Consider the following 15,919-nt stretch of genomic DNA (forward strand, 5'->3'; position numbering starts at 1 on the left):
GTTAATCGCAACTCTTTCACATGCTCATCCAAAGTTATCCTGTTAAAGGCGTTTAATCGATATACCCTCTCATCTTGTACTTGGAACTGGGAGCTGAAAACGGACACCCCTGCCGGGCTCCCGCCTGGGCCTGTGCCATTCCACAACATGCTTTCTTTTTCAGAGTACAAAGCAGTGGCCCTGTGAAAAAGATAAATCCTGTCATTTACCAGTCATCTTCTAATGTTTGCCTCCAACAGAAGAGCAGAAATGAGAGGCTTTAGGCTGTAATGTACAAGCAGATATATTCCACTGTGAGTGAGCAGTCTTCTGTGCTTTAGCCACAGACATTAAACATGGCGGGTTCCCCTGGGTCTTTCATCCCAGCTCTGTATCAACTAAACTGCCGTCCCAATCCACACCTTTGGAACATTATGCCCACAATGAATAATGCAGCTTTTCCTGCATGTTGTGCCGCACAGTACATTGCATACACAATGTGTTCTATATCCAACATATGGGCATCAAACAGAATACATAACTGTTGATAAGTAAATGCTTTTCCCAATCCTCTTGTGTTGTGGGCCACAAAGAGACACATGGGCCATCACATAATGCTACTGGCTTGTAATATTTTATTCTACTTAACAGTATGGTATACGGTATCACTTGTTGTGTGTGTGTGTGTGTGTGTGTGGTCTCTGGCTATATGCTCCTGCATGTGTGCAGTCTGGTTATAGTGGGGATTAGATTGCTCCGCTATACCAGAGAGGTTAATAAGCTTGGCAGTAGCAGAGCCTGGGCTGCAGCCTGTGAAATAGACTTGTTACTAGCAATGAGGAAGGTAAAGGAAGGTAATTCAATCTCACACAGAGTTTAAAGGCAACCCTATTACACCAGACCTAGCTGCTGGCACTGTGGAAGTGACTACTACCTATGCTCGCTCCATACCAGATGAGATATCGCTGGAGGGAGACCACATTCTAGCTCTGCTTCAACTCATCTTTTTGGGGGTATTTTTGACTGTGTGCCATGAAGCATGTGCAGAGGAACAAATGCATGGACTTACTACATTACCAAAGACAGGACTTAAAGTAATAATCTTGTAATACAGTAATGTCTCTATCAGAACACCAGGCTCTATGCAAAGTTGAAAGAAGAGGAGAGAATTTTTATGGGATGTCTCGCAGTCACATCAGACTCATTTTGATTCATACAAGAGTATATTTTTGGGGGTTTCTATGTCTTTGACCTAGTTCTACCTCTGGTGTATATTTAACTGCGGTACTCTCTGAATTATACATGGTTTTGTAGGTGTTCCATTTCTAGAATGCCAGGCACAGTTGGATATTTGTTTCTGACTACTATTGAGCCATGCTCATAATTGTAGGTTTCAGAGGAAATGCCTGGATAGCCTGCCACTCACTCTAGTTTCTCTCTCTCTCTCTCTCTCTCTCTCTCTCTCTCTCTCTCTCTCTCTCTCTCTCTCTCTCTCTCTCTCTCTCTCTCACTTAGTTTTTTTTTGTCTTTTTGGTTTTTACCAATGTGCTTTCTTTTAACCAAAAGTTTTTCTCAACATGTAAGAACACTCTAAATGGATTAAAATAATGAGAACACACACCATTATAATACTATAATAAGATATCCAGTATTGGACAACTTCATTTTTCTTGTTATTTCACTCAGCAGTAGGGTGGAGTGCAGTGTTCAGTGGGCAGGCATAGGGGACACGGCTGGTGATTGAGACAGCTTGGCGTGTCTGGCTGTAGGCCTGGAGATTATGGAGGTGTCATGGGGAGAGGGCTGTGAATCCTTGTGCCTCTCTGGTGGATTGGAGATCAAAGCCCTCAGCGTCACATCTGATCGACTCGAGTGGAGTAACTGAGTGTCACCCTCTGTCACTCTCCATGTGAGCTGCATCAGCCACCTTGGTGAAGAATGCAGTCAGGTGCCATTTCCAATAGACAATTGCCATTGTCATTTCTACACAATATGTATAACTGTATGTTTGAGGAATAGTATTGGAATTAGAATAGGTCTATCCTTTAGTTCTCAAAATGTATCTCAATAACCAGTGTAATATACTGCGTAGAAACGTCTCAAGTGGCTTGTCAGACCAGTTTTTCATGGGAGATCTGCATGTGCCATGACAAATTGAATGGCTGTGGCAACTGTGTAAATCTGCCTTGAGGCCATGACAAAAGGATTTCTTAACAGTCAATATACTCTATATGGAGAGCTGGAGTTATAATGAGGGATGAATCCTGATGGAAACCACAACTACAACACTGCTTCTAAACAGTGTCTATGGTACGTGAAGTGATACTACACGTATACCTTCAATGTTCCACCCGGAGTTCTGATCCAATTATTTCAGTTTCCTCTGCTACGATATTTCTCCAGCAGTAGTGGAGCGGTGATGATAGGAGCGAGAGAGAGAGAGAGGGAAGAGGGAGAGAGATGAAGAAGGAGGAGACACTTATCTCTTCAAATGAAACAATCATTTTGTTCCGCTCGCTTCTCTGCCTAGCCTAATGGATTAAAAAAGTAAGGGCAAATATTGGTGAGAAAGACCAAAGCACAATTGGGAGGAGGATCTCTCTCGCTCTCTCTCTCTGAGATGAATATATTAAGCCATGTGTAATGATCCTTTCTTTGAGGACAATCGGATGTTAGAACAGTAGGCTACATGCTGGTGCAGTATGTGTGCTCTAACAGAACAGAGAGATTTTTGGCTGTGGTGACTTTCACAGCATTTCTACTTTGATTTATTCTTACCCCTTGCTGGGATTCTTTGCAGCCAGTTAGAGACTCATTAACCCCAAACAGTTGATGTCGTATTTCACCAGCTTTCAGCTTTCTATAGGCCACCTCCCACGGTTATCAGCATCATTATGTAATGTCTGTCACGTTCCTTGATTAGCGTGATACTTATTGTCACAGAACCATATGCCTAACACAGTTCACACAGTCTGCTTCAAACACCTGTTCCACATTTCTCAGTCTTACCCTGATCATAGCACAAAGTATTCCGTGCCATCATGAAAGAGGCTTGGTGGAGAAAATTGCTTTTTTCGATCTCTCAGCCATCTTTGATTGAAATTACCTCTGTAACTTTGACAATTACAGTATTTCAATATCCGCACATTACTGTAATAGCTTGAGCCTTCGTACTGTATTATGTATTATTAATATTCACTTTTGTGAATATATTCTAGTCTATGTTATGTAATAGGGCTGGGAATTGCCAGTGATCTCACGATACGAGTTCATCACGATACTTAGCCTAGGAGCCGATACGATGTGTATTGTGATTCTCTATATTCTATACGTATGGTGATTCGATACTGCGATTTTATTGATACAGTGCCTTGCGAAAGTATTTGCCCCACTTGAACTTTGCGACCTTTTGCCACATTTCAGGCTTCAAACATAAAGATATAAAACTGTATTTTTGTGTGAAGAATCAACAACAAGTGGGACACAATCATGAAGTGGAACGACATTTATTGGATATTTCAGACTTTTTTAACAAATCAAAAACTGAAAAATTGGGCGTGCAAAATTATTCAGCCCCCTTAAGTTAATACTTTGTAGCGCCACCTTTTGCTGCGATTACAGCTGTAAGTCGCTTGGGGTATGTCTCTATCAGTTTTGCACATCGAGAGACTAAATTTTTTTCCCATTCCTCCTTGCAAAACAGCTCGAGCTCAGTGAGGTTGGATAGAGAGCATTTGTGAACAGCAGTTTTCAGTTCTTTCCACAGATTCTCGATTGGATTCAGGTCTGGACTTTGACTTGGCCATTCTAACACCTGGATATGTTTATTTTTGAACCATTCCATTGTAGATGTTTTGGATCATTGTCTTGTTGGAAGACAAATCTCCGTCCCAGTCTCAGGTCTTTTGCAGACTCCATCAGGTTTTCTTCCAGAATGGTCCTGTATTTGGCTCCATCCATCTTCCCATCAATTTTATCCATCTTCCCTGTCCCTGCTGAAGAAAAGCAGGCCCAAACCATGATGCTGCCACCACCATGTTTGACAGTGGGGATAGTGTGTTCAGGGTGATGAGCTGTGTTGCTTTTACGCCAAACATAACGTTTTGCATTGTTGCCAAAAAAGTTCAATTTTGGTTTCATCTGACCAGAGCACCTTCTTCCACATGTTTGGTGTGTCTCCCAGGTGGCTTGTGGCAAACTTTAAACAACACTTTTTATGGATATCTTTAAGAAATGGCTTTCGTCTTGCCACTCTTCCATAAAGGCCAGATTTGTGCAATATACGACTGATTGTTGTCCTATGGACAGAGTCTCCCACCTCAGCTGTAGATCTCTGCAGTCATCCAGAGTGATCATGGGCCTCTTGGCTGCATCTCTGATCAGTCTTCTCCTTGTATGAGCTGAAAGTTTAGAGGGACGGCCAGGTCTTGGTAGATTTGCAGTGGTCTGATACTCCTTCCATTTCAATATTATCGCTTGCACAGTGCTCCTTGGGATGTTTAAAGCTTGGGAAATCTTTTTGTATCAAATCCGGCTTTAAACTTCTTCACAACAGTATCTCGGACCTGCCTGGTGTGTTCCTTGTTCTTCATGATGCTCTCTGCGCTTTTAACAGACCTCTGAGACTATCACAGTGCAGGTGCATTTATACGGAGACTTGATTACACACAGGTGGATTGTATTTATCATCATTAGTCATTTAGGTCAACATTGGATCATTCAGAGATCCTCACTGAACTTCTGGAGAGAGTTTGCTGCACTGAAAGTAAAGGGGCTGAATAATTTTGCACGCCCAATTTTTCAGTTTTTGATTTGTTAAAAAAGTTTGAAATATCCAATAAATGTCGTTCCACTTCATGATTGTGCCCCACTTGTTGTTGATTCTTCACAAAAAAATACAGTTTTATAGCTTTATGTTTGAAGCCTGAAATGTGGCAAAAGGTCGCAAAGTTCAAGGGGGCCGAATACTTTCGCAAGGCACTGTATGTATTGGGATTCAATGCTGCGATTTCTATTGCGATTCGATGTTCCATACATATTGCCATGTCTGTTGCAGAGGGACAAGATTATTATTCATATTTTCACATAAAAATGTAATAAAAAACTACATATTATTTTCCCACCATCACCATTATGTAATGAAACCAGAAATATTCTATCATATCTCCATCAGCATATGCACACTTGAATGTACACACACACACATATCACAGTTTAGCACAGCCTAACTGCACTGGTCAGAATGGATGTCTTACCAGTTGAACAGCCCTAGAGAGCGACTCCTCTGTGGAAATGGTCCAATCAGGTAACTTAACAGTCATACTGATCCTTCCTCTTCCTCAATATTCCTCACTGTTCAGGTTCCCAGCATGGCGTCTGTATGTCCCCAGCCTGCAGCCTCTGATGGACTGAGGGACCTGTTCCATTGTAGCTGTGCTGAAGTCAGACAGTCAGGCATACAACCTAATTGGAAACTTAATCACGTCTGCTGATGGCTGCTGGTGGTGGGAACTAAAGTCCCATAGGAGGAGAAAGTCAGGAAATATCATTGGTACAGTAGGCTAGGCTGCTGGCCTAGATACGTACGTACCAGATGCATTCAAACTAGTGCTTTGTGACGTTTACCATAAGGCTTCATTCGATGCCAGATTTTTGATTCACAATTATAGGTCACTCATCAGATATCACATAAATAATATTCAAACTAACAACAGGCAAATTAAATAATCAGCCTTCGTATCCCAACGACCCTACATTTGATTTAAATTAAGTCACAGAAGGAAAGAAAGCTCATAAATCAAGAGAGGTATTTCAAATGAGTCTCATTCTTTCAAGGGCATATGAAGATTGGCGGGACTGGTCCAGGTTGGCTTTCTTTGCCACTGTTCTGTGAGTGCTACGTGCGCTACAAACCAGGCTGCCTGTGCCAGCAGCCGCTGAGAGGGAGCCATCCGCCGTCACGCTGTGAGATATGACCTAAAGAGTAAGACCACCTCATACAGCATGCTGAACAGCAGGAAACTTTTAGACATTGACATTGAATCCATTACACCCCCCTCCTCACTCTATCTCTCCCTCCCTCCTTCTCCCTTTCTCAATCTCTCCCTCCCTGTCATTCTTTTTTTCACTTATACACTTGAGAAAGAGGCATACAAAGAAATATTCCTTGATGTAACTTTTCCGGCAACCAGAGAACCTTCAAGCTAGGGGAGGGGAGTCCCTGTGGAACTCTTAACATTTATTTCCCTCTCTTTCAGAAATGTGTCATTTGGTTTCTCCATACTCAGAAAACATGGGCTAGAATGAAACATGAAGTCAAAACATATTACATGGGAACATGGCTGGTAGATTGGTCGGGAAATGAAATGCCTTGACGTATTGTGAAGCCACTGTTCCCATAATGGGAGAGCTACAGAGGGGGAGAAATGAACTGTACTGGACAGTGAAGGGCATTTTCAAGAAGCCACATGGGTAAAGAGAAAATGGCACAGACAGAGCTATCGTCTTCATTCACTCTGCAGAACAATGACCTTTCTGTGTTCCATGACTGTGAAGGTCTTTCATGACACAAAGAAACAAATCCCGCTGAAATAGTCTAAATATCATTGATACCAGACCAAATAGATATGGTGGAGCTCACAGAGTAGCTAACATGCTTACACAGCAGCTGTCTGTGCATCCCACACTATATAGTTTAATGGTATTGATAGCAAAACCAAGGCATGTTTGTAAATATAATATTCAGGGTTTATCAGTACTGTTTAATCCATAACAAGGACTTGTGCTAACCACTCTCACAGAGCAGAAGCAGAACTAGTTTGGTGATTGTCTGACTACACCTGTGGGGATTTGACCCCTTTGAGAAAGCGGCTTTACATTGATTATACCGCTGTGAAGATCATCGCAGTCGCACAGATCGTAAACCACTCAAACCATCTACATATCCAAAAGCCAGAGCGAGACCCTCTTTTCTCTGCCTCAAGCCTCTTTGATTTCCCCAGCCTTTGTCTGTGTGAGACGATAGGAGGGTTCTCGCTCTCTCTCTCTCTCTCTCTCTCTCTAAAGAGCTCTGCATCAGCAGTAATCCCTATGTGCCTGTATGTGTTCAGACCTCCACAGATTTTGGTCCAGGCTGCTGTGTCTTGCTCTGGCTTGCTGTTGTGCTGGGCTGGACACACTTTGCTGGGCTGTGTCTCTTGTCCACTGGCATGGGTATTTGGTGCATTCAGAGCCTGCTTTGCAGCCACCGATTTGGCCCTGTCGGTGTCTTGCTATGGCTTGCTGTTGTGCTGGGCTGGACACACTTTGCTGGGCTGTGTCTCTTGTCCACTGGCATGGGTATTTGGTGCATTCAGAGCCTGCTTTGCAGCCACCGATTTGGCCCTGTCGGTGTCTTGCTATGGCTTGCTGTTGTGCTGGGCTGGACACACTTTGCTGGGCTGTGTCTCTTGTCCACTGGCATGGGTATTTGGTGCATTCAGAGCCTGCTTTGCAGCCACCGATTTGGCCCTGTCGGTGTCTTGCTATGGCTTGCTGTTGTGCTGGGCTGGACACACTTTGCTGGGCTGTGTCTCTTGTCCACTGGCATGGGTATTTGGTGCATTCAGAGCCTGCTTTGCAGCCACCGATTTGGCCCTGTCGGTGTCTTGCTAACCGAATGTCAATTGCTCTCTCTTCCATTGCATACATTTGACAGCCATCCACTTGACTGGCTACAGCGTAACTGTGTGATGTTTTTTGCGGGCTCGGCTTCCCGACTGAAACGCCAAGCCCTTTGTTTATGTAGGGGTGACAGCCAAACACATTAAACATGTTTGTGAAGAATACTGAGGATTCAAGGACTTGTCTTGCATTTGCTATTTTGTATGCATGAATTTTGTATTAGTTTGTTGTATAAGCATAGACATTGTTGGGGATATACAATGGGTAGGCTATGGTATATTTTGATAACCTAGAATGAGGTATTTTACTAATATTCTACCAAAAACGACATATTTGCCCCAAGTACTTAAATCAATCATTTTTTTTATTATCAAATAAACATAGTGAATTAAATCTAACCTCTCGTGCGCTTCCTCTTTTAATATGCACTTCTTTAAAAATCTATCTTAAAGAACATCTTAACTGCATTCAGTGCTGCATTCAGTGCTGATGCTGGTGTTACCACGGCAACCCTAAATCCATAAACTCCCCTGCACAATTTTCTCCTGGCATAGTGGCGCCATTTTCCCTTCTCCCCTCCTCTCCAAGACATTCACGATGCAACATTTCTGCTGTTTCTTTAATAGGCAGCAGCACGTGACAGGGTGTTTGCCTCTTTCGTAACCACTGCTTTCACAAATGCATATTCTTCCTGTCAGAAGGACTTAAATCTAATCAAAGACAACCTGTCGTTGGAAAGTTTCTACTGTGAAAAACAGGTTTTTATTTCTTTCTCTGAATCTTACCAACAATGCTTTTATGAAGTTACATGAATACAGCATGTGAATGTAGAATATAAATAACAAACAGTTGATCAGTTTGAATAAATTGTTATATCAGACTGAGATGCAAGAGAAAATTGACCAAGCATTCCTCTTACATTAATGTTTAATGCAGTACGGACATAAAACTGAAAAATCCTAAGCCTCAAAATTACCACTACTGAACAAACACCCCATGGAAATCCCCTGGTCAACCGGTCTGCACGACTTCAGGACCCTGGACAGCAGCCACCTTGAAACTATATCTGGCATTGCACTTCACTGCTAGTCTTGCAGGGCCCTACAGAGTGTGAAGCTGTCTGTAGTTCGATTCTTAAGATGTTCAGACTTAAAAAGTGTGGAAAAACTGACAGTTTCATCCCCTCCCGGATCTGTATTGAGGAATACTACAAACAAATAACCCATGCACTTCACTGTGCTACGTGATCTGACTGCATTGGCCAGAGTGATTTGATGATTAGACACACGGTGCAGAACTCAATCAAGAACGTGGGACTCAGCTCAACACCATACCACCACTTTAAAGTGTTCTGATACGTATAGATAGGAATAAACACTTAATCAGCCTCTCCACAGCACATTGACATGTATCACCCCCCTCCCACACTGTAGACCAGAGGCAGAGGTACCAGGAACTTGGCAGGCTGTGGAGATTGATATCAGTGTAATCTAACCTCTCTAGTTCCATTAAAGGAACATTCTGGGAGCCTTAACAGACTAATCCTTCCAAGGAGCTGGGTTTTGGCGATGGGATGGGACCTGTATCTAGAATCAGTCTGCCATGTCCACCTCCTCTGTGGGATTATAACCCCCTCTAACTCTTCAGTCTCCATCTGATTTCTACTTTATTTTGGCCTCCCCCACAGATATTGGGCCAGCCAAACATAAGAGTAGCTACACTAGTCTGTACCTGTGAAATCCTCTCAGAGAAGACACTGTGGATGGATGATGGGTTGTGGACTGGAAGTGGGGATAAAGAAAGGGTTTGACCTGACAGAAGGTCACGACTCACTCAATATGGCAAGCTGGACATGAAGGGGTCCTCGTCTACGCTCGCGTGGTAGAGATGAGATGTGAGATGTGGACCTCAGAAGTGTCAAAGGAGCGCAAGTGTCCTTTGATCATTTATAAGCTGGTTCAGTTGGAATTTTTGTGACAAATGCCACACATAGGACAGTTTTCTTGTGTAGATTTCCTGGCAGAGAAGTGTGCTATGTATACAGATTAATTTCTGATCTAGGAGGAATCATAACCCAGATGCTGTATCACTCCCTATACGCCATCTCATCAAAGTGTGCCTCTATAACAGTTCTCCGACCTAGGTCATGTATCCAGTAAGAGTTTTGCATTACAGTGCAAGTGATTTCCTCATGAGCCCCCTCTTGGGAAATCAACGTCATTAAAAGGTTCTCCCTTGTTCACAGCTGTAATTAGTGCGACAAGTTCTGGAGAGTGATACGTGCATCCGGTGACAGAGAACCAGACCACTTCCTGACACAGTGTCAATGACTGACACTCCTAATCATTTCAAACACAAAAGGCTTTTAGCACTTTTTAAAATTTGAATAAGCAGTTCTCTCATTTAGCAGGTGTTGTTTTGCCTATTTAATTAGCACTTTATCTATTCATCAACTGATTGACACATTGAAGATCTCGGCCTATAAGCAAGTCAATTCCAAATGTATGTGTGCAGTTCAATTAATACATATTAATGTGTATGTACACCGTGGCCCATCTACTGTTGCTAGCCCCAATTCTGATTTGTGCTCTGATATCTGCTTCAATGATTTCTGCTCTCGTTAAAGCCTGGGTGTTCTGCAAGTTAACACTAAAAACATATTACCTACAATTGATCAATTTAAAGTGTGGGTTCACAGCTCCAATCCAGATGTTGGTCATTAATTGTTAAGAGACGTTGTTAAGAAAGAGTGTTTTGAACACTGATGTTAACCTTTCTGGTTAGAACCTTTTTCAGTAAGACGTATCGTATCTTCCAAAGGGGGTGGAGTGGAAATCTTTACCAACAAACACCTTCAGTGCTCGGTTGTCTCCACCAAGTCTGACCCCAAACAATTTGATTTGCTGGTTTTAAGCATTAAACTTTCAAATAGCTCTTTGTTGACTGTTGCTGGGTGTTATCGTCCACCATTAGCACCGGCCTGTACTCTCTCCTGGCCCCTTACACTAAGTCTGAATTTGTCCTGCTAGGTGACCTAAACTGGGACATGCTTAAACCACCTGACGAAGTCCTAAAGCAATGGGACTCCCTAAATCTTTCTAATAATAATATTATATTATTATTATTATATTATATTATATTATTACATCTTTCTCATATTATTACCAATCCCACAAGGCATGACACCAAACACCCAGAAAAGGCTACTCTCCTTGATGTTATCCTCACAAATAATCCTGATATGTATCAGTCTGGTATTTTCTGTAATGACCTTATTTTCAGTGGTATTGTTAACAAATACGCCCCCATAAAGAAAATGAGAATTAAAAACAGGTTCAGCCCCTGGTTCGACCGTGATCTGGCAGAGTTACTCCACCTCAAGAATTCCATTTGGCAATTCGCTCTGCACACGCATACTCAGTCTGACTGGCTCTCGTTCAGGCAAATTAGAAATAAGTGCACTCATGCTATCCATAAGGCCAAAGTTAGTTATATATATGTATGTATGTATGTATGTATGTATGTATGTATGTATGTATGTATGTATGTATGTATGTATGTATGTATGTATATATGTGTGTGTATATGTGTATATATATATGTATATATATATATATATATGTGTGTGTGTGTGTGTGTGTATATATATATATATATATATATATATATATATATATATATATATATGTGTATATGTATATATATGTATATATATATGTATATATATTACATTTACATTTACATTTAAGTCGCTCTTATCCAGAGCGACTTACAAATTGGTGAATACACCTTATGACATCCAGTGGAACAGCCACTTTACAATAGTGCATCTAAATCTTTTTAAGGGGGGTGAGAAGGATTACTTACCCTATCCTAGGTATTCCTTGAAGAGGTGGGGTTTCAGGTGTCTCCGGAAGGTGGTGATTGACTCCGCTGTCCTGGCGTCGTGAGGGAGTTTGTTCCACCATTGGGGGCCAGAGCAGCGAACAGTTTTGACTGTGTGTGTGTGTGTGTGTGTGTGTGTGTGTGTGTGTGTGTGTGTGTGTGTGTGTGTGTGTGTGTGTGTGTGTGTGTGTGTGTGTGTGTGTGTGTGTATATATTTTTTTTTTTCTCACCTGAGTAGCCTCGTTTCACTGCCAAAAATGAAATGAAACCATCTAGTGTTCAGCGAAATAACAACACAATGTCAAATACAGGTAGACTAGTCAAATAACTAACATCCAATCACATTAACCGTTACTCTCTCGTGGGAAACCTTAACTCTTGCACAGACATTTAAAAACTAAACATGACCATTTGAAAAATAAGCCACGGGAGTTTTGTGAGCGAGAATAAAGACGACTTTCGAGTAATAAGACATGTATTAAAAGCAACAGATACCATTACTAAGAAAGGGCTAGAAGCGTCTTATATGGTGAGCTTCCGAATGGATAGGACAGGCAAGCCCCATACTATTGTGAAGGACTTAATTCTTCCTGCTGCTGTGGATATGACTGGGACAATGGGGGAAAAGGCCAAAAAAAACTATACATACAATGTCATCATCAAACAACACTGTTTCACGGCGCATCAGTGACATGGCAGGAGATGTTTTGAATCACTTACTGCTTCGCATACAAGCCAGTGAATTATATGCGTTACAGCTGGATGAGTCAACAGACGTGGTGGCGGGCCTGGCACAGCTCCTGGTATATGTCCGTTACGTTTATGGGGGAGTCAATTAAGGAAGACATCCTCTTCTGCAAACCTTCTGGAAACCAGGACAACATGAGAGGATATTTTGTAAGTATTTGACAGCTTTGTGACATCAAATGGACTTTGGTGGTCAAGATGTGTTGGTATCTGTACTGATGGCTCAAAAGCCATGACAGGGTGACATAGTGGAGTGGTTACGCGCGTGCAAGCGGTTGCTCCCGACACCACTTGGGTACACTGCAGCATCCACCGAGAGGCTCTCGCTGCCAAGGGAGTGCCTGACAGCTTGAAAGACGTTTTGAACACTACATTGAACATGGTTAACTTTGGTAAAACAAGGGCCCTGAACTCATGTGTATATTCTGCATTATGCAATGATATGGGCAGCGACCATGTAACGCTTTTGCAGCATACAGAAGTGCGCTGTTATCAAGGGGCAAAGTTTTGACACTTTTTTAGATTGAGAGACGAGCTTAAAGTTTTCTTTACTCACCATCATTTTCAGTTGTCTGACCGCTTGTATGATGACGAGTTTCTCACACGACTGGCCTATCTGGGTGATGTTTTTCCTCGCCTGAATGATCTGAATCTAGAATTTCAGGGACTCTCCGCAACTATATTCAATGTGCGGGACAAGATTGAGGCTATGATTAAGAAGTTGTAAGTTGGACAACACACAGGTCTTTCCATCATTGTATGATTTTGTTGTGTGCAAATGAACTCAAGCTTACGAACAATGTCAAATGTGGTATAGCGAAGCACCTGCGTGAGCTGGGTGCGCAATTACAGAGGTACTTTCCCGAAAAGGACGACACAAACAACTGGATTCGTTATCCCTTTCATGCCCTGCCTCCAGTCCACTTACCGATATCTGAACAAGAGAGCCTCATCGAAATTGCAACTAGCGTTTCTGTGAAAATTGAATTTAATCATGAAGCCACTGGCAGATTTCTGGATAGGGCTGCGCTCAAATCAAATGTATTCATATAGCCCTTCTTACATCAGCTGATATCTCAAAGTGCTGTACAGAAACCCAGCCTAAAACCCCAAACAGCAAGCAATTCAGGTGTAGAAGCACTTGTGGCTAGGAAAAACTCCCTAGAAAGGCCAAAACCTAGGAAGAAACCTAGAGAGGAACCAGGCTATGAGGGGTGGCCAGTCCTCTTCTGGCTGTGCTGGGTGGAGATTATAACAGAACATGGCCAAGATGTTCAAATATACATAAATGACCAGCATGGTCAAATAATAATAATCACAGTGGTTGTCGAGGGTGCAGCAAGTCAGCCCTCAGGAGTAAATGTCAGTTGGCTTTTCATAGCCGAGCATTAAGAGTATATCTACCCCTTCTGCTGTCTCTAGAGAGTTGAAAACAGCAGGTCTGGGACAGGTAGCACGTCCGGTGAATAGGTCAGGGTTCCATAGTCGCAGGCAGAACAGTTGAAACTGGAGCAGCAGCACAGCCAGGTGGATTGGGGACAGCAAGGAGTCATCATGCCAGGTAGTCCTGAGGCATGGTCTTAGGGCTCAGGTCCTCAGATAGAGAGAAAGAAAGAGAGAATTAGAGAGGGCATACTTAAATCCACACAGGACACCGGATAAGACAGGAGAAGTACTCCAGATATAACAGACTGACCCTAGCCCCCCGACACATAAACTACTGCAGCATAAATACTGGAGGCTGAGACAGGAGGGGTCAGGAGACACTGTGGCCCCATCCGATGATACCCTCGGACAGGGCCAAACAGGCAGGATATAACTCCACCCACTTTGCCAAAGCACAGCCCCCACACCACTAGAGGGATATCTTCAACCACCAACTTACCATCCTGAGACGAGGCCGAGTATAGCCCACAAAGATCTCCGCCACGGCACAACCCAAGGGGGGGCGCCAACCCAGACTGGAAGATCATGTCAGTGACTCAACCCACTCAAGTGACGCACCCCTACTAGGGACTGTATGGAAGAGCACCAGTAAGCAAGTGACTCAGCCCCTGTAATAGGGTTAGAGGCAGAGAATCCCAGTGGAGAGAGGGGAGTTTCTTGCCTTGGCAAATCGCGCTGTTAAGACACTGATGCCCTTTGCAACCACGTACCTATGTGAGAGTGGATTCTAGGCATTGTTTTAATACTGAGACTCTCTCCAATACAACCCAAAATTGCAGAGTTATGTGCATCCTTTCAAGCACACCCTTCTCATTAACCTGTGGTGAGTTATTCACCATCTTTGATAAACAAATAAGGTTTTATATGTAAGATGGCTAAATAAAAAGCTAAATGATTGATTATTATTATTTGTACCCTGGTCCTATAAGAGCGCCTTTTCACTTCCCACGAGCCGGGTTGTGACAAAAACACACACTCATTCTTATGTTCTTATGCAGGCTTACAATGATGGCAAAACAAAAACAATATTTGAGAGTGTGCTGACCCTGGTGCTAGAGGGGATACACAGCGGGAGGTTGAATGTTTGAAGGAGTACAGGATTTAAAAAAGTTTGGGAACCACTGGCCTAAACCATTTCACCTGTCATCGCCACTTTACACCACGTTTTAACATACAGCAAACACATTGGTAATTCATCCATATGCATTCCCATGTTACTCAGTCTATAGTTGTGTATTTACAAACCTTTGCATTGGTTCCACAAACCAAATCTTACATAGTGAGATTTTATGTTGCCAATGCAACTGTTAAGTTGCATTGGCAACCGTTGTTCCTGTTTTAGTACATCTTTGGGCTTAAGGTCCTTGAGGGCTGTAGGCAGCAGAAAGTGTGGGAGCTTTAGATGGGATGATAGATGTCAGTCAGGGATGCCAATTACAGGAGAGTGGATCCTCAGCATATGTGCTAAATGGAGCAGAACGTCCATCCCCTGAGTGCACCACGGCAGAGCCGACGAGTGGCCACTTGGGACCCAGCCAAAGACCCACCCATCCCATAGCTCATCTCTGTCTCTCAGTGTCACTGTGTCTCTCTGTGTCACTCATATAAGTATGTAGGCCTACCATACCCATCTCTGAGGGACACGGATAAGCAATGGGTTTAGGGTGTGAAACTCATTGTGAGGTTCCAGCACAACTGCATCAGCCAAACACTGGCATCACTGTACAACTTGTATCCCACATTAAACTAAGATATGAGGATGTATTAATCTTCAACACTCCATAATATGTCTGTGCCAGATAAGGTCAGGAATGCAATGGGTAGTTTCATAGTAAAATATTCTATAAAAAGAAACCAGCAGAGTAGCCCAGACTCCTCCAGCAGAGTAGCCCAGACTCCTCCAGCAGAGTAGCCCAGACTCCTCCAGCAGAGTAACCCAGACTCCTCCAGCAGAGTAACCCAGACTCCTCCAGCAGAGTAACCCAGACTCCTCCAGCAGAGTAACCCAGATTCCTCCAGCAGAGTAACCCAGACTCCTCCAGCAGAGTAACCCAGACTCCTCCAGCAGAGTAGCCCAGACTCCTCCAGCAGAGTAGCCCAGACTCCTCCAGCAGAGTAGCCCAGACTCCTCCAGCAGAGAAACCCAGACTCCTCCACGAGAGAAACCCAGACTCCTCCAGCAGAGAAACCCAGACTCCTC

The 15,919-nt window shown here is 43.1% G+C and overlaps 1 long non-coding RNA gene across 2 annotated transcripts in view; it reads left to right on the top strand.

Moving 5' to 3' along the window:
- Nucleotides 1-15,919, top strand: part of LOC118365355 (uncharacterized) — a 150,067-nt gene that overhangs the window by 49,873 nt on the left and 84,275 nt on the right. For both annotated transcript variants that reach the window (XR_004821764.2, XR_004821763.2), the window contains exon 2: nucleotides 5,815-5,962. This is a non-coding gene — a long non-coding RNA (uncharacterized LOC118365355). The remainder of the gene's footprint in view (nucleotides 1-5,814; nucleotides 5,963-15,919) is intronic.

Source organism: Oncorhynchus keta, chromosome 5 (assembly GCF_023373465.1).
Source record: "Oncorhynchus keta strain PuntledgeMale-10-30-2019 chromosome 5, Oket_V2, whole genome shotgun sequence".
Lineage (NCBI taxonomy): Eukaryota > Metazoa > Chordata > Actinopteri > Salmoniformes > Salmonidae > Oncorhynchus > Oncorhynchus keta.